This window comes from Anabas testudineus, chromosome 22 (genome assembly GCF_900324465.2).
Source record: "Anabas testudineus chromosome 22, fAnaTes1.2, whole genome shotgun sequence".
NCBI lineage: Eukaryota > Metazoa > Chordata > Actinopteri > Anabantiformes > Anabantidae > Anabas > Anabas testudineus.
This window is the reverse complement of record NC_046630.1, coordinates 6,673,609-6,693,663: the sequence shown is the minus strand read 5'-3', so window position 1 is coordinate 6,693,663 and position 20,055 is coordinate 6,673,609. Positions and strand designations below refer to the sequence as shown.

Genomic DNA, 20,055 nt, shown 5'->3' with positions numbered 1-20,055 from the left:
TTTGTTGCTTTTGTATGAAGTTTAAATAAAGATGTTTTAAGAATATTAATTATCTTTATGATTACCGGCATCTTTTATCCTCCATTACACTCGGACACACACACACACACACACACACACACACACACACACACACACACACACACACACACAGAGCATACTCCATCATTCCCTCCTTGTGTACACACTCTGTGTGCTGCAGGTGTCATTTACTGCCTTTGAAACTGGTCCATGTTCTGTCTGGGGTTCTGTCCTTTTTACCTGGCAGCAGCGTTTGAGACATATTTTCTTATTTTGTACATGTGGTATATAAATATGTGTTATGTCACTTTATTTACACTTCACCAAGCCACCCTTGTTTTTTTGTTTTTTTTGCTGTTCTTTAAACATATTTAAAATTGACACTGTGACACATGAAGGCAACTGAGGTTTTTGGAGTTTGTTTTCTCTTTAAGTGCAGGAAATGATTTGATGCCACTTGAGTTTGTTGAGGGTTCTCAGATCCACAAAGCTTGGACTGTGACTGGCAAACATGATGTAAGCACAACTCCTCTGAATCACTGTGTCTGGCGTCACTGTTGTCATGACAAACAGGGGCCAAAACAGGAAGTCACTGGTGAGTGTGGCACATTGTTGATTGTACTTCAGACTGAAAACATCTTCATCCCAACTTGACTGAGGATCACCTAATGTTAGAGTTTGTCTATACCATGACACCAATCTTGCCTGGGTTTTTCCACCACTATTCCACCCTTAGAGCAGTTGCCACTGGATACTTGACTCATGCTTTTGTTTTTTTACCAGTAACGTTACTGGTCAGGCAGTGGCATACGTCCAAACCAAACAGGAGCTCCTGACATTACTCCAAAATCAAAAAATGTCAACCTGCTTGTGGTGCTGATCACCACAGCTTAATCCTGGTGGCTATGAATCCAAATTGTAATAACTTACATTACTTCAGAGAATGTATTCTGGATAAAATCATTGTGTTGTAGTTACCCCACCTACCACCATCTACCAGATACTCACTAATACTCATACATAAAACACATAATTTTAGATCTTTTCTCAGAGATGTAATTCGGGTCAAACTAAGGTTGACTGAAGGTTGGACTTTCTGCTGGGGGTTTGTTGCTCTGAATGCAATGATTGTTTTGAGAATGATGTAATAGTTGGCACGCCATGCATGTTGTGATTTGTGCATGAACAATTTGCCTCCCATCGAAGGTCAAAGTTTACCAGTCATTGTTTGAAATGGCCCTGCTTGTTCTCCACAAATGTCAGGGATAAAGCAATTAACAGACCAGATCGCAGTCCCACCTCCTTGAGTCACAGGCATTTCACTGCCAGGATTACCAACACCCACCAGCCAGTGGTGGTGTGACCCAACCAGTGTAATGTCAAACAACGTGATGTCACCACTGAAAGGTGTCCTGGAAGTAGGAACACATGACGTGATTGGCAGAGTTGGAACAAACATGTTTCTCCTCTGAACATAGAGCTCAAGATAAGACTGATTGAAAAACCCATGACAAGAGAGCGGAAACAACTGGAACCAATTCATCTTATCTAGGAGGGAAAGAAAGAGGTCTTGAATAAGGCATGGTGTCTTACTTGATCCAGACCTACCTTGTTCCAGACATACCAGTGATACCAGAAACATGAGCTTTGCATAAGGCTGCCTGGAAAAGTCCTGAAAAAAGAGCAGGAGCAACTGGAAACAATTGAACTTATCAGAGAGAGACAGAGATATGCTTTGGCACTAAGGGATTACAAATGCCCACCAGACATAATAGAGATTCCAGATATATGGCACAAAAATACTAAATATCAATATTTAAAGCCACAGATTACAGTTTTGTACAGATATTACACACAAATTCAGAAGACTTCAGTGTGTCCCTAACTATTCTGACAACTTATCTCAACTCTCAACTATTATAATACAGACATCCATAACAAGGATTAACACCAAATGTGGGCAGACATTCATTAATTCTAATGACTTGAGTGATGCTATAAATGGCAACACCGGTTTTACAGTTTTGGTTTAGAGTGAAATATCTCCTCGTCCTCCTCTTCTGTGCTAATATGCTGAGCTAAAATGTTCAACGTGCTGAGCATTACTATCTCAATATCACAATTGTGTGAGCATGACTGCAGGCTCCTACTCCTATATCATTCTTAGAGTAGCTGTCAAATTATTCTATTGTCACAAAAAGACAATTAGTAAGGAGAAAACATTATGTATTTGAATTATTCTAACATTGCGGTTGCACAATTCAGAACGTGCACATGCAGTAAAAACACGCACACACATACGCACACACTAGGCGTGAGGTATTCGATGGTCCAACCCGCTGTCTTGCAGAAGTCAAAGGAAAAAGAGGACAACGGGATGAGGAGGTGTTGATAAGGAGACAAAGCAGGGAGAGAGAGAGACTCAAAGAGAAGTTTGTCTGCTCTTTTTGGTGTGCAGAGAGCTTTGGTTTGACTCTTTTGATCTCCCGATGAGCCAAATTCCATCCTCACGTCTATGGGAGGTAGTATCTCACACACACACACACACACACACACACACACACACACACACACACACACACACACACACACACACCATCATGTTCATTCCAGCACTCTGCTGCCAGACGCCTATTATCATCTGTCACCTGGTGTCTCAGACTAGCATTCAACTCCGCTTTCTAGTGAGCATATGTGCACACACGCTCATGTAGACACAACATACACTCATAAAGCACATAAAAACACACACACACACACGCATATGAGAGCAGAGCAAGGGCATAATTAACATCTAGAAAACCACAGTGGAGAGCTGGCAGCAACCCAACAATCTCTTTTCCAGCTTTCTCTCTTTTGCTTTCTCTCTGCCATAAGAATATGCAGAACATACTGTCTTATGGCTGCACACATTCCACTCACTTCAAAGACTGCTGGTGAACTAAATGTGCATTATTACAGGGAGGGCGTGCTTCAGAGAGTCTCCGAGAGAAAAATCAGGAGAGGGAGAGACAGGGAAAAAGAAGGGGGAGAGAGAAAGCAGCTGGGTTGGTGGTAAACATCTGGTGGTTGTGGAGGCCTGGCCTTGACATACAGGGGAAATAGCTGCATCACAGTTCCAAGATCTGCTCCCTCCCCTCTTTCCCCATCCACTCTTCTGCTCAGATCTAATCTAATGTGACTGTCTGTCTGTAGTGGTCCAGCACGTCACTCAACGTTGCTCTGCTTTGGTTTTGCCGGCAGATTTATTTACATCAATAGTGCGTTTTTTTAAATTCACACACTAATATGAATCCCAATTGTACACTGTTTCCACTGTACAAAATCATGGGAACATCTTTCTGATATTGAGTTACAGCCGCTGTTGCACAATTCACTACTCACTTGTTAAAATGTTTCTAGGCCCTTCCCTAACTCATCTGCTTCTATTTATCTGCATCTACTCCTTCGTGATTAATACACATTGCACAGAGCGGATCAATAAGGGATAGTAGTGTTAATAAAAGAATATGCCATTGTCTTAACATAAAAAACAGACAAACAGAAAAATTGAATTGGAAAAAATATTCACAGAATCGTCTGCTGACGAAGAAAGAGTCACTCCTTTGTCATGGCTTCCTAGACACCTCAGCTGTAAAACATTGTTTGATGAAGACTTTCATGTGCTGTATATATATGTGATTTGCATTGACAGAATCGTTGCAGCATTTCTCCTCCCGTCCCAATTCCCAATATAATTAACTGAGAAGAAAAGACTTTTTATTATGTAGGAGAACAAACTGTACAATTCTTCATCTGCAAACGATTTTTAGAAACACAAGGAGTTAAGATTTACTGATATAGTACAAATCCTTCTTAGCATGTAAAGCATTTGATATTTACATTATATACTAATAAACCTTTTGGGTATTTCTGTATGTTTTTGTATGTTTTGTTATTTATAAATTGTATAAGATCAGTTTTTACTGTTTACATAGTTTTGTATACCTTAAATTAATCTCAAGAGTTTCACAATAAATTATGCTATTATCATGTCAAAGTGTTGTTCATTTAATAGCATTCACTTGATGTTGCTATAAAGTACTGGAGTAACTATAACATCTCCAGCTGTACTGGACTAGTAAACGAAATAATGTGAATCAACAGAAAGGGCTGGTTTATAGGAGTATTGAATTATTTTGGATCAATGTGATGAAGTACATCTTGTCTAAAGTAATAAATTCACTGGATTAACCAAACATTGAACAATAACATTTGGATACAATTTTAAATCAGTTTGTCAACTGGTATTAATTAATTAATCAGTGATAGCTTCTTGATGGTTAGTCTGCTATAAAGTAAAGACAGTATAAATGTTTCTGTGTAGCCCGGAAGATAAAATTAAAAAATAATAGAAATAAAAGACGATTATTGCTACATATAAACATTTGGGTAAAAAGAATCATTTTATTGTGCTAAACCTAATAATCGTAAATTAAACATTTACTCATATATTATATAACAATATGTTAGATTAGATATATTCACGTTGGCGAATGCATATTAGAAATGAATGGTGTTGTTTTTCAGTGGTATTATTCCCAATTTCTGCAGTTAGGGGGCTCCACAGCCTGTCTGTGCCCACTGTTTATAACCTGAGCTATGTTTTTGGCATGGATTTTACTGCTTGTTATATCAATTGAAGATGATTAGTGTTTATTGAATTGAACTGAACTGAATTGAATACCTTACAGGCACATAGAACTGTCCTTTGTTTTACTGACTGAGAATTACACTAGTGGCTGTTTTCTTAGTGCATTTTCTGGAATGTGTGTGTGTGTGTGTGTGTGTGTGTGTGTGTGTGTGTGTGTGTGTGTGTGTGTGTGTGTGTGTGTGTGTGTGTCAGCAAAGAAAAAATCCAGAACTCAGGGGCAATGAGTGTATTTGGCGAGGTCTGCTTGCTTGAAAACACAGCAAGGAAAGAGGTTGATCCCTGTTGCAGACAAACACATACAGACGGGAATCATGTTGTTAGTTTAACAGTTTGTCTTGTTGATGTTTGCACTGGAGTTATGCTATTATACAACATGCTGTGATAAAGGCAACAGCTAATTGGGACAATGCTTGGTCATGTCTACTCCACTTCTTTTCTGTTACCTAAATTTGGGGATTTCAGCCCTGGAACTAATTGGACTTTGAGTCTAATAGGGAGCTTACTGTGAGGTGACTGATTCACTTTACCACGATTCACTGCTGAGTTGAATTTAAATGTCCAAGGCCAATCAAAATCCTGCTTTCAATGTGTTTTTAAAAGCAAAAAATAAACTTTACGTTGAATATTTCTAAATTACCTAGCATCTGATCCATATCTTTTCTCTATTTTTATATTCACAATGTCCTAGAAATCATTCATGAAAAGTAGTCTGTCCTTTCACCAAACTAATGAAACTATTCAAATGTGTTGCCGCTGAAACACATTGCAGGTGTAATTCTCTGATCCTGACATGCATTTGTAGGCAATAATGGCTTAAATTCAAGCTCCAACATGCCCAAGTAATGTCCTCCACAGATTAAATTATTCTGTAAATACAGTACATGTAACCAGAGGAAGGAAACCAAATCCATGTAGCCAAGATACAGTCTCATATTTGTATTGTATCTTGTTATTGTTTGTTTTATCGTCTCATCTTTATTTAACACATCCAGTATCGACACACAATCTACCCCCGATTTTACTGATTTTGATCTTGATTCTCCTTCAATCAGGTCACAGTGTTTTTTATTTTCTTTTATTTGAATCACCTGTAACCCTTGGACGTCAGCTGACAGATGCTGGGTTTCAGTGCCATCACCAGAGGGACTTTGGCCTGTTGTTTAAGTTGTTTTGGAGGCGCTGGGTCAGAGCTGCAACACACTCAGAATCTGCTACAGGAACTACTGTATAAAACAGTAGCAGTAATCATGTGATGTAATCATACATGCATTTTTTCATATAATTAAAGTGCTTTTTCTTCCAATTAAAGTATTTTTCTGCAATACTGCCATTTGTTGATTTGGTCTATATGACCAGTGCGAGCTAGGTGACACAGGGCAGTGGCAGGTCATTTGCAGCTGTAGGTTGTGTTATGAAGATGTTCTGTGTCACCATGGGAGATAAACACAAACCAGCCTGAACTGGATTCATCTTGCTTTTATTTGCACAACAGTTCAACTACCTTTGTGAGCTGACATAAAATATCTATCTATTTATTCCCAAGCTCAGTGCTTGGGAATAAACAAAAGATGTGTGATAAATGAAAATATATTCTGATATTAAGTGTATGTTTAAAGTGGTGTTTGTCAAATCAGAATTTCTTTGCACCTCAAAAATAGTTTTCACTAAATCCATTGGAATAAACTGTGCAGGTGTACCCAGTGAGTGCATCTGTTACAACAGCTCCAAACCTTTTATTGTGGTGGATTCAGAACATAGTCCATTATGTTTAAGCAATGATCCATGTTAATATTAGTCTAACCAGACTTAGCCTGCACCAAAACATCTTAAGAAACGCACTTTGAGCTCTCTGCCTGCTTCTGCAGCCTCATCTCTCCGCTTGGTCCTTTTTGAATGCGCACTGTGCATTACGGTAAGGAGGCGGGCTCTGACCTCCATGTGCGTCGCGTTTTGATTGACATGGCGGAGTCTCCCAGTACGCGTCGCGCCGCGCCAGCAGACAGGCAAGATCCGACCCTGGGAATAAAAAAACGCGCAACCCCGTCTGTTTGAAGACCATTTTATTGCAGCGAGGTGAGTTCTTTTACACTTTCTTTCGCCGTGTGAACCGCCCCGCAAAGAACGGGAACGGAGACGGAGGGAGTCGAGCTTGAAAAAGTTTTAGAAGTGCGTGTCTGTGTGTGTGTGAGTTTGGAGAGCTGAGCGCTGACGCCGGCAGTCTGGGCCACTTGGCCAGCGCAAAGGAAAAAGGAAAACTGCTTCGCTGCTGGCGGAGGGGAGCGAATCGAAACTTTTGGGAATATTTTTCACGTTGATCTCGAAACGACAAGGAAATGCAAAAACAGCGTGGATTCTCGTGTTAGTTCTTCCCAAATAGAAGAGTGAACGCGTCGGGCTGCGCGTTTTGGAGCCTGCTCTTTCTGTGGCCCCCGATTTCTGCGCTTTCCCGAAAGAATGTGTTTTTGATTCCGACGACTTCGGATGGAGTGAGTGCGCAACAGGAGAAAACCTCTTCTCTTCGGTTTAACCCAGCAGCAAAGCGCAGTTGTCGCGTTGCGACGCGTATTGTGGAATTAGTCGGTTGTGCTGTAGCTCCTCAAAATCAGGAAATAAGCACTTTTATAGCTGGAAAATAAGTTGGAAGGGAAGATGCTGAGGCAGTCATATTTGACAGAGGGGGGGTGGGTGGGGGGGTGACACTGTAAGAGGTTATATTGCAGTAGATAACTGCTGGGAGACAAATGCGATTCTGTGTCGAGGCTTTCCATGGAGTTTGTTTGCGGTTGCAGAATGCAGGGAAAAGGCTTTGGAGAAAAAAAAATCTCAACTCCAGCATATCCTAGCATTCCTTCCAGCCAGTCTGTCTGCCTCCCCCCCCCCCCCCCCTCTCTCTCTCTCTCTCTCGCAAACGACTACGTGTCTGTGCAGAGAAGACAAACTCTCTCTCTCTCTCTCTCTCCGATGCAGACGTGGAAATCAAACATTGGTCTCCAACGATCGATTATCGACCTTCCACGTACCTGCATAAAAAAAGCCTCCTCTATTTGAGGCGCTTTAACTAATCAGTGATGTGGCACAAAGAGGTCGGAGGTTTTAAGATGCAAAAGATGACTTGTGCGTCTGTGCGTCAAAAAAAATGATTTTCTTTGTGTAATAATAGGACGCACTGGTTAATTGTGATGCTGTCATGATTAACGGTGGAGGGGGGTGTAATTGGAGCTATGATTTGGGATTTGCATATCCCCCCCCACCCCCATGCTGCGGGTTCTGGATCCAGTGGGCACGTTGGAGAACATAGGCTAGGGGAAAAAATAACCCAACACATCACACGCACACACACACACACACACACACACACACACTTACTTTTTTCAGGGGAGAGAGAAGCGCAGGAGACATCTGATCCTAAATACATGACGTCAGATGACTTTCCTTTGGTGAAGGGCTGATGTGGCCATGGATTTTTATTTTTTTTTTCTGTAAAACATATGTTTTACTTTTTTAGGGGTGAGGGTGGGATGCAGAGGGTTTGGCTACCAGCTGTAAAGGTGTGTTTAGGTTCAGAGTGTAAAGGAGTTCTCCTGCCACAGTTTAAGGCCACAGTCAGTGAGTCCAGGTATTTCCAATAGGAAGTATGAAGGCCAGACTCTAAACTTGAACCCTGTGACCTGCACAATCTATGCATTTAAAAAATAAAAGAGTAAAACACCTGAAATTAAAATCTGTTTTTTTGAACTGGAATTTCTGAATCTGATGCTAACTCAGGTTTAATGAGTAATGTAACAGGTAAGACAGAGTTCCACATCTGGGAAGCGTCAGCTCTACGGCCCCAGGACGTGTTTTTTTGTTGTTGTTTCTTTTTTCTTTAGTTGCAGTGAAGGTTGTTAATCCAGACCATTAAGTGTCTTACATGTGAAACAAATGATGAAAGTGCTGTAGAATACTAATGGAAATAAAGGATGTCTGTGAAATAAGGTGTCAGTTTCACGTACCTGAGTTGCATGTAGTTGCAGGTGCTGATCAGATCACCAGCCTGAAACCACATTTTTCAAAGCCAAAAAGTGTATTTTTGCATGCAAGTACTACACCCATATCTTCTTTACACAAGCTGAATGAGGTTTATATCACTGCAGACTGTTCTCCGAGAGTTAAGCCTCTTTGGCTTCAACATTTATACACAATAAGAATGTAAACAAAGCTCATAGGCCAGCATTTGAACAAGTTATGAAAGCCCTCTCATGTTGATCGCGCATTAAAAGCAGATTCAATGAAATGTTTGGATGAAATTTCAGATTTCTACATTCTAAAGTGACAGTTTTGGAGTTTCTTTTACATTTGTTATACTTTATCTGCGTCCTTTGCTGGCTGTGCTTTGCTGGAGAGCTAACAATGTGGTGCTAGAGGATGTACAGCAGCATAATCTAAGCGGGGGATTTTCACTCAAAATGATGCAATTGCAAGCAAGCTACCCTCCACCCTTACCCCCCCTCCCTCCCTAGTTTTAGTTTTCCATTTATAAATATTGTGTGTCTTTAACATAATACACTGCAGCCCCAACAGGCAAATACTGAGGATGACATATAGTTAACTAGATTTTATAGACTTTTTAGTGGATGGTTTGCCTTTAATATTCTCAGACAGGTTATTCTAAGTGCAATGAGGAAGTTGTCCCCGTGTTTTATGACGACTCGTAATGCCAAGAGAATCTGGCTCCATCTAACTTTAGACATTATCTCTTATCCTCCTCTTTCCACCTGAACAAGCTTGTGATTTCATTTTGTGTTGACCCAGTAAAACCTTCAGGTACGCCCGTTCGGAATGAGGTCAGTGAGGGGCCAGGTTGATGCTAGCCATTGATTGTGTGTGAGCATGTGTGCCTGACTGGTAACCTAGAACATGTTCTCCGAGGGGTACTGTTACTGAAAGTACTTGTATATCAGGAACAAAAGCTGGAGCTATAGAGTTACACAGACAAGACAATCCATGCGTGGATAGTGTGTGTGAGCATGCGAAAGAGACGCGCGGAACAACATAAGAGCTTCTCATCACTACTTATTTCCTGTTCCATTGGTTTTCCAGGAGGTAGAGCTCATTTAACTGAACCTGCCTAAAGCATGAATACTGGTTATAGCTGCTACTGCTACAGCATCTGTTTCTTCATCAAGTGCAACAGGTGTGTTCCCCAGAAGGGTTCATCGCTGTACTGTAGCTGCAGTTTGTGCAGGTGATTGATCTGATTTCATTCTTTTCTGTGATGTGTGAGGTTTCGGTATTGGCACATTGGATGTGTGGAGTCTCGACTGGGAGGGCAAGAGGTTGACACCTGGAGTGCAGGAGCAGAGTTTGCGCGCTTTTTCCTCATTGTCTCTCTGACAATAGTTTCTCTGCCCTGACAATGCACATACAGCACACTCGGTCTCCCTAAAGCAGACTGTGCTGTGGCTGCTTTGACATATGATGTAGTGAGTGAAGCTCCAGAGGGTACAGCAATCCTGAATGTATACAACTCCAATGTTTAGAACAGATGGTATGTATACAGGGTTGGGTGAAGGTATTGGTCTGTTTTTTCAGGTCCTGGTCATTAAGAATGTAAATAATTATTTAGATGCTCAGGCAGGGTTTAGTCTACAAATTCTACCATGCAAACACACATTGTAAACTACATTTACAGGTGCAAAATGCAAAAAAAAAAGCCAAACAACTTAAAGTCCAATCTCACGAGTGCAGCTGCTCATCTGCTGCTTGATGCTTTCACTTTCCATTTCCCAGCCTTTTCCTCTGTCTCTCTCTTTCTCCCACTCTCTTTATCTTGATCTTTTTCTCTCGCCCTATGAACGGTGGCTTTTTGTTGAAGTATCCCAGCATCTCATGTTTGCCTGGCACAGAGCTGTAATGTTTACCCTCCTCCTCTTTTTCTCTCTGCCTCCCTCCCCTCCTTTGCTCCCTCCTTCTATGTCTCTCTCATTCTCCGGTGCCTCGTCTCCTCAGTTTTTTGTCTCCCTTGATAATTTCCCGTATTGTTGACAGTTGATTTAGAAGGAGATAAAAGAAGCCTTTCAACTTTTCTACTCCACGTCTCCCTCCTCCTCTCCTCTCCTCTCCTCTCCTCTCCTCTCCTCTCCTCTCCTCTCCTCTCCTCTCCTCTCCTCTCCTCGTTTGTATCTGGTTTTACTTCAGGTCTGAATAAGAGGATGAAATTTTAAAAAACGTGACGCCTGCTCTGACGAACTATCATTGCTAGAATTAAATCTGAAACTCCCCAAGGACTGTCCCTGAAGGTCATTCATGTTCTCAGCTATCCTAAACTTTTTGTAAAAAGAAACTGTAACCTTGAGGACATAATTCACAGAAGCTTCATTACTAATAACACCATGTCTGCACAGAAAACATCTCAGCTACATAAATGTTTCCTGAAGCATATTTTAATGCTGGAGCTCTATTTTCCTTATGACTGTGTTTATATGTTGGGCTCCAAAACTCTGGTGACTCAGTGCTGGACCTTATTGTCTCCAGCGTCACTCTGGGGACACAAATCAGCAAGTCAAGAATTTAACAGTACGGAAAACTTTGAACAAGCAGGGTGCCTATGTCAGGACACCATTAAAGAAGCTGCTGCTTACTAAAAAGAACATTGCTGCACGCCTGAAGTTTGCCAAAGAATGAGATCATTATTATTATAGGCACATTATATTTGTATATAAAGATGAAGCTCATCTCATGTTTTATGACAAATTAATGCAAAAACGCCCCACAAAATTTAAATTCCCTTTTTCTTGCCACTGTATATTGATTTACAATCAGACGTTTTGTACAAGTATTATTTTGTGTGTGTCATTAATACATTTGAATAAACACCACTGTTTCATGCTACGTGTGACTGCACTAAAACTTTCACTTCTCTTGTTGCTGATTTGACTCATTGCTCATCAAGTTGTCATTTAAAAGGTCCCGAGAGCAGCAGAGATGGCAGTGAGGGGAGAGGCAAGCTGATATTGTAGGAAGGGAGATGATTATGAAATAAAATGATTATGACAGACGATATATTTCATACACAGAAATTAGGCTGTCAAGCTTCTCATCAAGTTCTCATCAGTTTGTAAAGTTTTTTGGACGTACGCCTGCAGGAAAGCTGAAGTGATGCAGATGAATTGTGTGTCACTTGGTTGCCCCAGCCTGTGGGTGCCCTTGTGTAGTTCCTCTGAAATATCATCTATAGAAATAGCTTGTTCTGAGTGTGTGTCTGTGTGTGTGTACACATGCATTCAAGTGCATGGTCAGCTGGCTGAAGGAATCAAGTGTGCACCTGTATACACACAGAGCATTGATCTAACACACACACATACACACACAGTTTTACGTGCCTGCATTAGCATGCCAGGCGTGTTGGTGGTGCTAGTTGGCAGGCCCATGGAAAGTTCCGCCAGCTGTTAATGGCTGTTTTTATGCCTGACTGTGAGCGTTTAGAGTGTGTATCTCAAGTGTCCAGATCCTGCTGTAGGCTGGGATTTGCATGCGTGCATGTGTCTGTGTTGGAGTAGGTGAACTGAATCTTTAACTGGTTATACTATATATGTGATTATAAGTGGAACTGGAACTGTGCGTGATTGTCTGTGTTTGTATTGCTTGTCTGAATGTATGTGTGTGTGTGTAAGTTGCACACTCGGTCACATGTTGGCGGCTGTGCAGGGCCAGATTTGACAGTTCTGCTCTGCTCAAGAAGGAAGTAGGTGCTTTTTAATGCAAAGCCACATCTTGTATTGCCTTCCATTGTTAATCAGCCCCCCTCATCTTCCTCTCTACCCCCTTCAGGGGACGCAGACACACTTTGAACCCCCCTCTCCTCCTCTTGCAGTCCTCTCCCACCCGTCTCACCTCCACATACCTGTCATTTCTCCTACTTGTTTTATTGCCACTCGCAGTCCATTTCCACAAAGTTCAAAACATGCTGGTGAACTTTTTTAGCAGTTTAACAATGTCAGTGCTATTAACACACGCTGTTATGTTGTTGAGTATTAACCAGTAATTTAACCACAGCTTATACTTTGCATCTTTCAAATAAATTATCCAGAAATTCTCTGAAATAAGCTGTATCATGTTATTGGCATTACATGTGTTTTCTTTGGAAAAGCTTTATTCTAAAGGGAGAGAGTTTCGAAGCTTATGTTTTTTAGTTAAAAAAATGCATTTTTCAAATGTATCTATCATGGTGTGGACATGGCCTTAGTCCTCTATTTTCCTTCCCTCCTCGCCCTTAAGCCGGACCCCCCACAAATCACTAAAACATCCCAAACACACACCCATGCACACACAGGCTGGCAGAAACATGCAAAACCACACTCACACAGCCACATCCCTGAAGTAGTGTGTGAAATCCTGAGGCTGATTGAGGAGGAGGAATGTGACCTTGTGACCCCAGGCTGTGGGGAGGGGTGTTATAAGTGTGTGTGTGTGTGTGTGTGTGTGTGTGTGTGTGTGTGTGTGTGTGTGCTTGATGTTAGGGAGCAAGTGATTGTATGTACACTTTCCATTGGACAGCTAGTCCCAGAAGTGTCCTCTCTCATTTTTCAGACCAATTCAGTTTTCTTCTAATGGATTAAAGACAGCTGCCTGCTCTCTAGGCACGCACATCGCACACACAAACACACTCCCTCTCTCCCTCTACCCTATACACATGCACATTCATAAACACAACTATAAGCTAGTCATGTTAGTCATAGATGCACAGCATGTAAAGGACCATTCATTCATGATTTGCCTGCTCTGTTGTGCAGTCAAAGGCTCTGTGAGAGCGAGAGAGAGCAGAGAGTGTGTCTGTGCACATCTTTCAGACTCAGTTGTTGTCTTGTCTGTGAGAGAGGAGCCAGGTTTCTCATGTAGGTGTGACTAAATACTCTTTCTCTCTCAGCACCCACACACATACATTCACACACACCACCCACTGTCCAAGCTTTTTCATGCCCCATAAAACCGATGATCTGAATGTCTCTTGGTGGTTTGTCTATGTCTGCATGCTCGTTTGTAGAAGAATGTGAGTTTGTGCATTCATCTGTATCCTTGTGTGTGTTTTTTCCTGAGTGTCTCTGTGTGGGTGTTTGAGATAGAGTGGGGGGGAGTAAAATTCACTTCTTGACTTGGCATAGCTGTCTTAATTAAGACTCATGGCATGCAGCACTGATTGAGCTCAGCATTAGTGGCAGAGACGTGCTGTGTGTGCAGGGCTGGGCGGCAGCAGGTCCACTGGCTGTGAATGTGGGCTTATTGTCTGGACTCTGTGGTTGTCCTCCTTCACTCCTCTTTACTAGGTGCTTGTAATGTGGAGCTGATTATGATGATTGTAGGTCATTGCATTGAAATACATGGTGATGCAGGGAGCCAAAAGTAGCCATAGAACATCTTTAAATATAAATATCCTTAAATATTTGTATTTTGCATAACAGTTCTGCACCCCTGGCTCCAGATTTTTGAAGTAATTGCATTTTGGTGCTTTGTTGCAATCTTTCTCAACTTTGTAACTTAAGTGCTTGTGATATAACTGTGAAATGAACAGGAGGGAACATGTGTTCCTGTCATGCCATGGCTGTTACTAATGGCCTAATTAAATGTTTTTCTGCCCCCACAAAAGTTAAAACTTGCCTGCCATTATTTATTTTTCAAAAGCATTGCTCTCATCTATCTTAGTTACACACTGTAAAACATATACATTATGTGTATGTGTTAAGTGATTTATTCTAAGAATGATTTATGACAATATCTGAAAACAGTCACACTGACCACTTGTTAATATTATTTATAAATTCTGTCTCATTGTACTCAAACACATACACACACACACACACATATATAAATTATTGTTCCTTGTATTTGATCCCTGAGTCTTACTCTAAATGTGCTTCCTATGCATGTGAAATTGTTTAACATGTGGACCTATAATCATTAGTTCTGCAGCGTGTGGAGTTTGGGCTCTGCTGTACGTTTACTGCCAGTGCTAACTATCAGCATTGTTTTCTTTCTGTCAGGGTGTACAATGCATTGTGTGTACACGTCTTTATGAATGTGTGTGCATGCTGGTGGAGTTCAAGCATGCCTGTGTGCCCAATTGATGTGTTTATGTATGTGCCTGTGCCTGTGTGTGTGCCTATGTCTGTGTGCCGATGCGGGCAGTGAGGAGGAAGTGGCTGTGTTTGTTTAAACTAAGCACGCTCAACCATGTGGGACAATTTAGCGGGAATGAGAACCCTACACCCCCACCTCCCCTCACTCCTCTCCAAGCCTGTGCTACTCTCCTCCCCCACCCTAACCCAAAACCTTCTGAATGAGCGGCTGTCTTTTGAAGGCTGAGGGTTTGTTTGGGAGGGTCAACAGTGTGGGGGGGAGGATGACGGGCGATGAAGTGAGGGGAAAACGGGAGGCAGGGAATGTTCTGAAACAGGTTAAAGCTGAAAGTGAGTTGGAGGAAGGTAGGAGGTGAGGTAGTAAAGAAAGGCAGAGAGTTCCATTTGTGCAAAAAAAATAACAGTGAAACTGATGTTCATTGGCCAGAGGTCTGCAGCCATGAAAGTCAAAGCATCATTTTATGGTAAGGGGCTGTTTTAAATAGGGCTAACAGCATTACACAGCAGTAAAGAAAAGACAGAGGTGAGGTGGTGGGTGAAGACCTACAGAAGAGAATAAGTATGTGAAGTTATGCAGTGGCGTATAATGGCTATATGATGTCATGCTGTTATAATATTGACCTGTCTGGGATGTTAAATGAATGTCTGTGTGTGTATGAATGTGTAAAAGCTTCCTTCGTGAAGTGTGCATCGTGTGTGTGTGTGTGTGTGTGAAGGTGAGAGAAACAGACAGACAAAGGAAGAATGTTTGAACCTGAGTTGAGTTCGCTTTGTCGTCATGTCTCCATGGTGACAAGTGGAAAAATGACTTTGAAATAATATGGATTTCTGAACATCAGTGTATAAAAAATAAATAACTCTGTAACTGTTTCAATTTTTGCCCCAGCTTTTTCTACTGTTTATCTTTTTTGATGTGTTTGTATGTTTGTCTTTTACACTGAAGGTGAAATAACACACTTCTATTGTCCTAAACTGCAATATTGTGCACAAGGACACAGAAAAACGTGCATCTTCAGCAATTGGTCCAAAGGTTAAAGATCAGGTGGCTTCTGTGGTGCTGTACCTGAAAAACGTGAGGTTTGAGCCTAAATATATGTAAGAATTCCTAAATGTTGAATGATAAATGAACGTTAGCAGGCAGACTTCAAACTGGAGGACTCCAGTGTGCTGGCTTGTGGAGCCAGCCTCCCTGTGTGTGGCCAGACTGAGTCCTGCAGATCCGAGGTGTTAGGGAAAGGGTTTGCTATGAGCTCTCCTCAGGCTCAGTGTGTAGTGCACCACACACTGATGGAGAGTAAACTGAGCTGTGGAGGAAGAGGGAAAGAAGAGATGAGAACAGTCAGAAAATGACAAAAGGAGAAGAAAAATCTGGAAACACAGCCATCATAAAGAGTGAGTCATGTTCATGTGCTTGTGGGAAAATAGCCACTTCCTCTGTATTAAGCACAACCAAACACCAACAAATGTTTGCAAAGAAGTCTGGTGTATTGATGCTGATAGGGCTAATGAAGATGACGGGGATGCTGATGGGGCTGACGGATGTAATAAAGACACAAACATCAGTATTAATGATGATTAGGGCGGGAAGGGTTTGTGTTAGTGCTGGTCTGTAAACTGTTTTGTTGTGTGTGCGGTTACCAGTTTGTGGGACCAGGCCTTGAACATCTGTAAGTCAAAGGATCCCCCAGGAAGAAAAGCGAGAGTCTGGCAAGCCTTGCTGACGTAATTGGTTGAAACATCAGTGTCTCTGAGCGATATAAACGGTCTCACAATGTAACTCTGTTTCTGTTTCGACTCTTACTCCAGCACGATGACCCAGATTATGTAACTTGATATTGCTTTCTCTGTTTTACTTGCGATCTGAGATTGAGATCCCACATTCTCCTTTCCTCTGGAGTTACGTCGCTGCTACGTGGCTACGTGGCAAGCATTGGACTGTCAGGGCCTCTCCTGTGGGTTTACTGCCTACTGGCCCCTTGCCCAACCACGCACGCACAAGCACACAGACGCACACATCCAGCCCACAGCTGTACAGCTGCAGGAGGGAGGGCTCGCTGGCTGATGCACACATCTGCTGGAGCCGACTGTGCTGTGCTAATGTGACGCTAACAGCCAACACAAAACTCCCACTGCAGCACAGAGATGTACATATATCTTGTTGTTGTTTTTTTAAATATTTTTGCAGTAATAAAATAAATTACAATACAAAAATAGTGCTATTTAAGAAGTGATCACACATCAATCAAGAGTATGAAAGAAATATTTACTTGATTTCCTTTGTCCTTGTCAACATATTGGATTGGCATCATGTCTTCACTGCCTCTATCAGTATATTCCAACATTTACTTATTTAAACTCTTACTCAGACTTCTGCAACATGCAAACTCAGCCTTCCACCATGTTGTATTTGTAGGTATACTGTATGAGAGATGCCCGTGTTACAGTGTGTGCACAAACACATCATCAAGCAACTGCATTATCAGTATTGCAGAATGGGAAATTCTAATCTTAGAAAGCGGACGACTTATAACCATATATTGTGAATGTTACTCTATGGCAACGCCCTAGTGTGGAGCATGTTTTAAACATGCTCTGCTTGACTTTTTCAATTTTCTCTCTCTCTCCATCTCTTTTCTCTCATATGCACACTTGTTCAGTGCCTGCTGCCTGTGCTATGACAGGCAGTACTAATGTTTGTTCTGGAGCAATAACACAATTAGGATTCCACACATTTCTCTCTCCACACACACCCCCCTGCCAGCTCCTGCCTCATTTTCTCCCTTCTCTTCTTTCCTCATGCCTTTCCTCCTATATTCCCTTCTTCCCCTCTTCCTCCTTCTATAACGTCCACCTGCTCGTCTCTTAGTTAAGATATTGCTGCCATTTCCACTTGTCAAGAAAATATTGATGCAGTAACAACAAACAAATGTACAGGGCTGGTATCACAAGTGTGTGGGGTACTATATTCCTGGGACTCCCTGTCTGATGGAGGCACCTCCACCATATATCAGTTAACCACTTTCTCACTGGAAGTGCTCTCCCACAGCTCCTGACCTGGGTGTAAAATAGCCATTTCCTCTTAATTTTGTTCACAAGGAAAACTGATGCCTCTCCTGCCCCACCCTCCCTCTCTTCCTCTCCTTTTCTCATCTTCTCTCCTCTCAGTTTCCTTTTCTTTCTCTGCACTCCTTCTACTATCTCACCACCTTTTTTCTCCCCCCTCTGACCCTGTTTTATATTCCACTTTGTGTTGAGGCCGTTGTCTTGATCCTGTGTGTGTGTCTGTATGTGTGCGCACACTTATGTAACTGTAATCTCTGCCTGGAAGGGGCCGCTGCTCCTTCGAGCTCCGCTTCCTCCTGCCCACTGTCCCACCAACAGCCTATAAGAGAAGCCAGTGGCTTCCCGTCAGCAACTAGGAGAAGGGAGCTGTGTTTTTACAGGACAGAGGAATGTGGAGAAGGCGGGATGTTTCCAGGAAGTGACGGGCAATAGAATCAGATCCTGAACTCTTTGGCTTAGCTACTTATTTGGCACAATGGAAAAGACAGAATTCTCTTCTCTGTGGAAATAAGCAATTCGTAACCGTTGCTTTTAATTTTCAATGTGTACAAAATCATTCTGTGGTATTTTGGCTTAAAGTAAGGAGGATTGGAGGATCTTTTGAGTTATTTGAAGTTAAAGATGGACAGACAACATAAGCATTACTTAAGTCTTTAAAGTCTCAGAAAAGAAAAAGGGGCAGAATAGGGAGGGAATAGGCAGAGCAAACGCTGACTTCGAGTCACTGGGTCATCAGCTTCTGGCCTGGTTCCTGGAAACCAGGCCTGATGAGAGGATTGGATGGGTGGGTAGATGGGTGGGAGGATGACAGTGGAGAAAAGCTTTGCCCAGGGTGCTCATTTTGTGCATGTGGAAGCGAGGGATGGAGGGGGTAGAGAAGTGCTGAGCCTGTCTTTTACCAGACCGAGTCTTGACTTGTCTGTGCTTTAGCTGCACATAACGATCAGCAGAATGAGTGTCATTTGGAGGAAACAGGAAAGAAGAGACAGGGGGAAATGGAGAGAAAATGAAAGGGGAAGAATAGTACTGTGCAAGGACTAAATCAGAAAAACATTTAAAACATAAAGCTGTTTTTCTGCCACCTAATTCTGGATTCATTAAGTATAACATGCCACTTTAATTTCATCAGACACTGACATTACTTGTGAGGGTGTTCCTGCATTTCTTAGTACTAACTGTAGATTGTGAATAGCTCCTCATCTGCCTTGAGTTATATGCAAGATGCAGGCGGCGACCGCAGTATAACCTTGGAGACTCATTTACATTCTGTAAAAGTGAAGAAATGCTCATTCATGCAGGGAATGTGGGACGTGGCAATTACACAGCTTCCAAAACTGCAACGTTGTTGTGATAAGGATGGTAGTAGCCAGAACTTGAAGAAAATAATCTGAAGTGCTACTGATCTTGGACTGTTTGGATGAATTCTCAGTTGGGGATATTTGTTCAGTTTTGGTATTCTCAGCAGTGCAGGGTTACCTGGCGATGTGAGATTCATTTGTTAAGACCTTTGTGACTTGCTGAAACCATGATATTATTGATACAAGAAGGAAAAAGACAACACTGGTGTATCAGCCTTTTGCATTCAGTATGTTGTGGCATTGAGGTAAAATGCTCTGAAAGTTATAAAGAGTCTTGTAAAAAGTGAAATAACAGCCATAAGTTGCAGCTTGTTGGTTAAGGCTTTCATTCACCATCAGATGTGGTTTCTGAAGGTGCTGGAACCTTTTTTTTTTGTTTTCTAGGGGGAGTGAGGATAAACTCCCTGAATTCAGGGAGTTTGGAGAGGAGCTTGTTCATACATGGTTTGTAAGGGGATCGTGTGTGCGTGTGCTCGTATGTGTCCATTGCATTCCACTCCACCCGTTCAGAGCTCTTCTACGTGGATGACATATCATTACCGCAATTACAGGGCAAGAGGACATAGACATGCACACATAATGGCACTGCACAACTGTATGCACACACACATATGCGAGCCGCATGCATGCAGGCAAATTGAAGCATTGAGGGCTGAATTTTGTTTCACTTTGCCTCTTTTCTGCCTCTCAGTGCTCGCTCACTCTCTCTCTCGCACGCACGCCCACACGCACGCACTGCCTTCATATGCGCTGCAACCTGCAGGCCAACATGTGAACCTGAAGAGGTTCTGTCTCTGTCTTTTCCTTG

The 20,055-nt window shown here is 42.1% G+C and overlaps 1 protein-coding gene across 1 annotated transcript in view; it reads left to right on the top strand.

Annotated features, from left to right (window-relative positions):
• Positions 1 to 6,706: 6,706 nt before the first annotated feature.
• fndc3ba (fibronectin type III domain containing 3Ba) overlaps positions 6,707 to 20,055 on the top strand; it is an 80,449-nt gene continuing 67,100 nt past the window's right edge. Inside the window, exon 1 of the mRNA XM_026339783.1 lies at positions 6,707 to 6,787. The gene's annotated coding sequence lies outside the window, so the exon portion shown is untranslated. The remainder of the gene's footprint in view (positions 6,788 to 20,055) is intronic.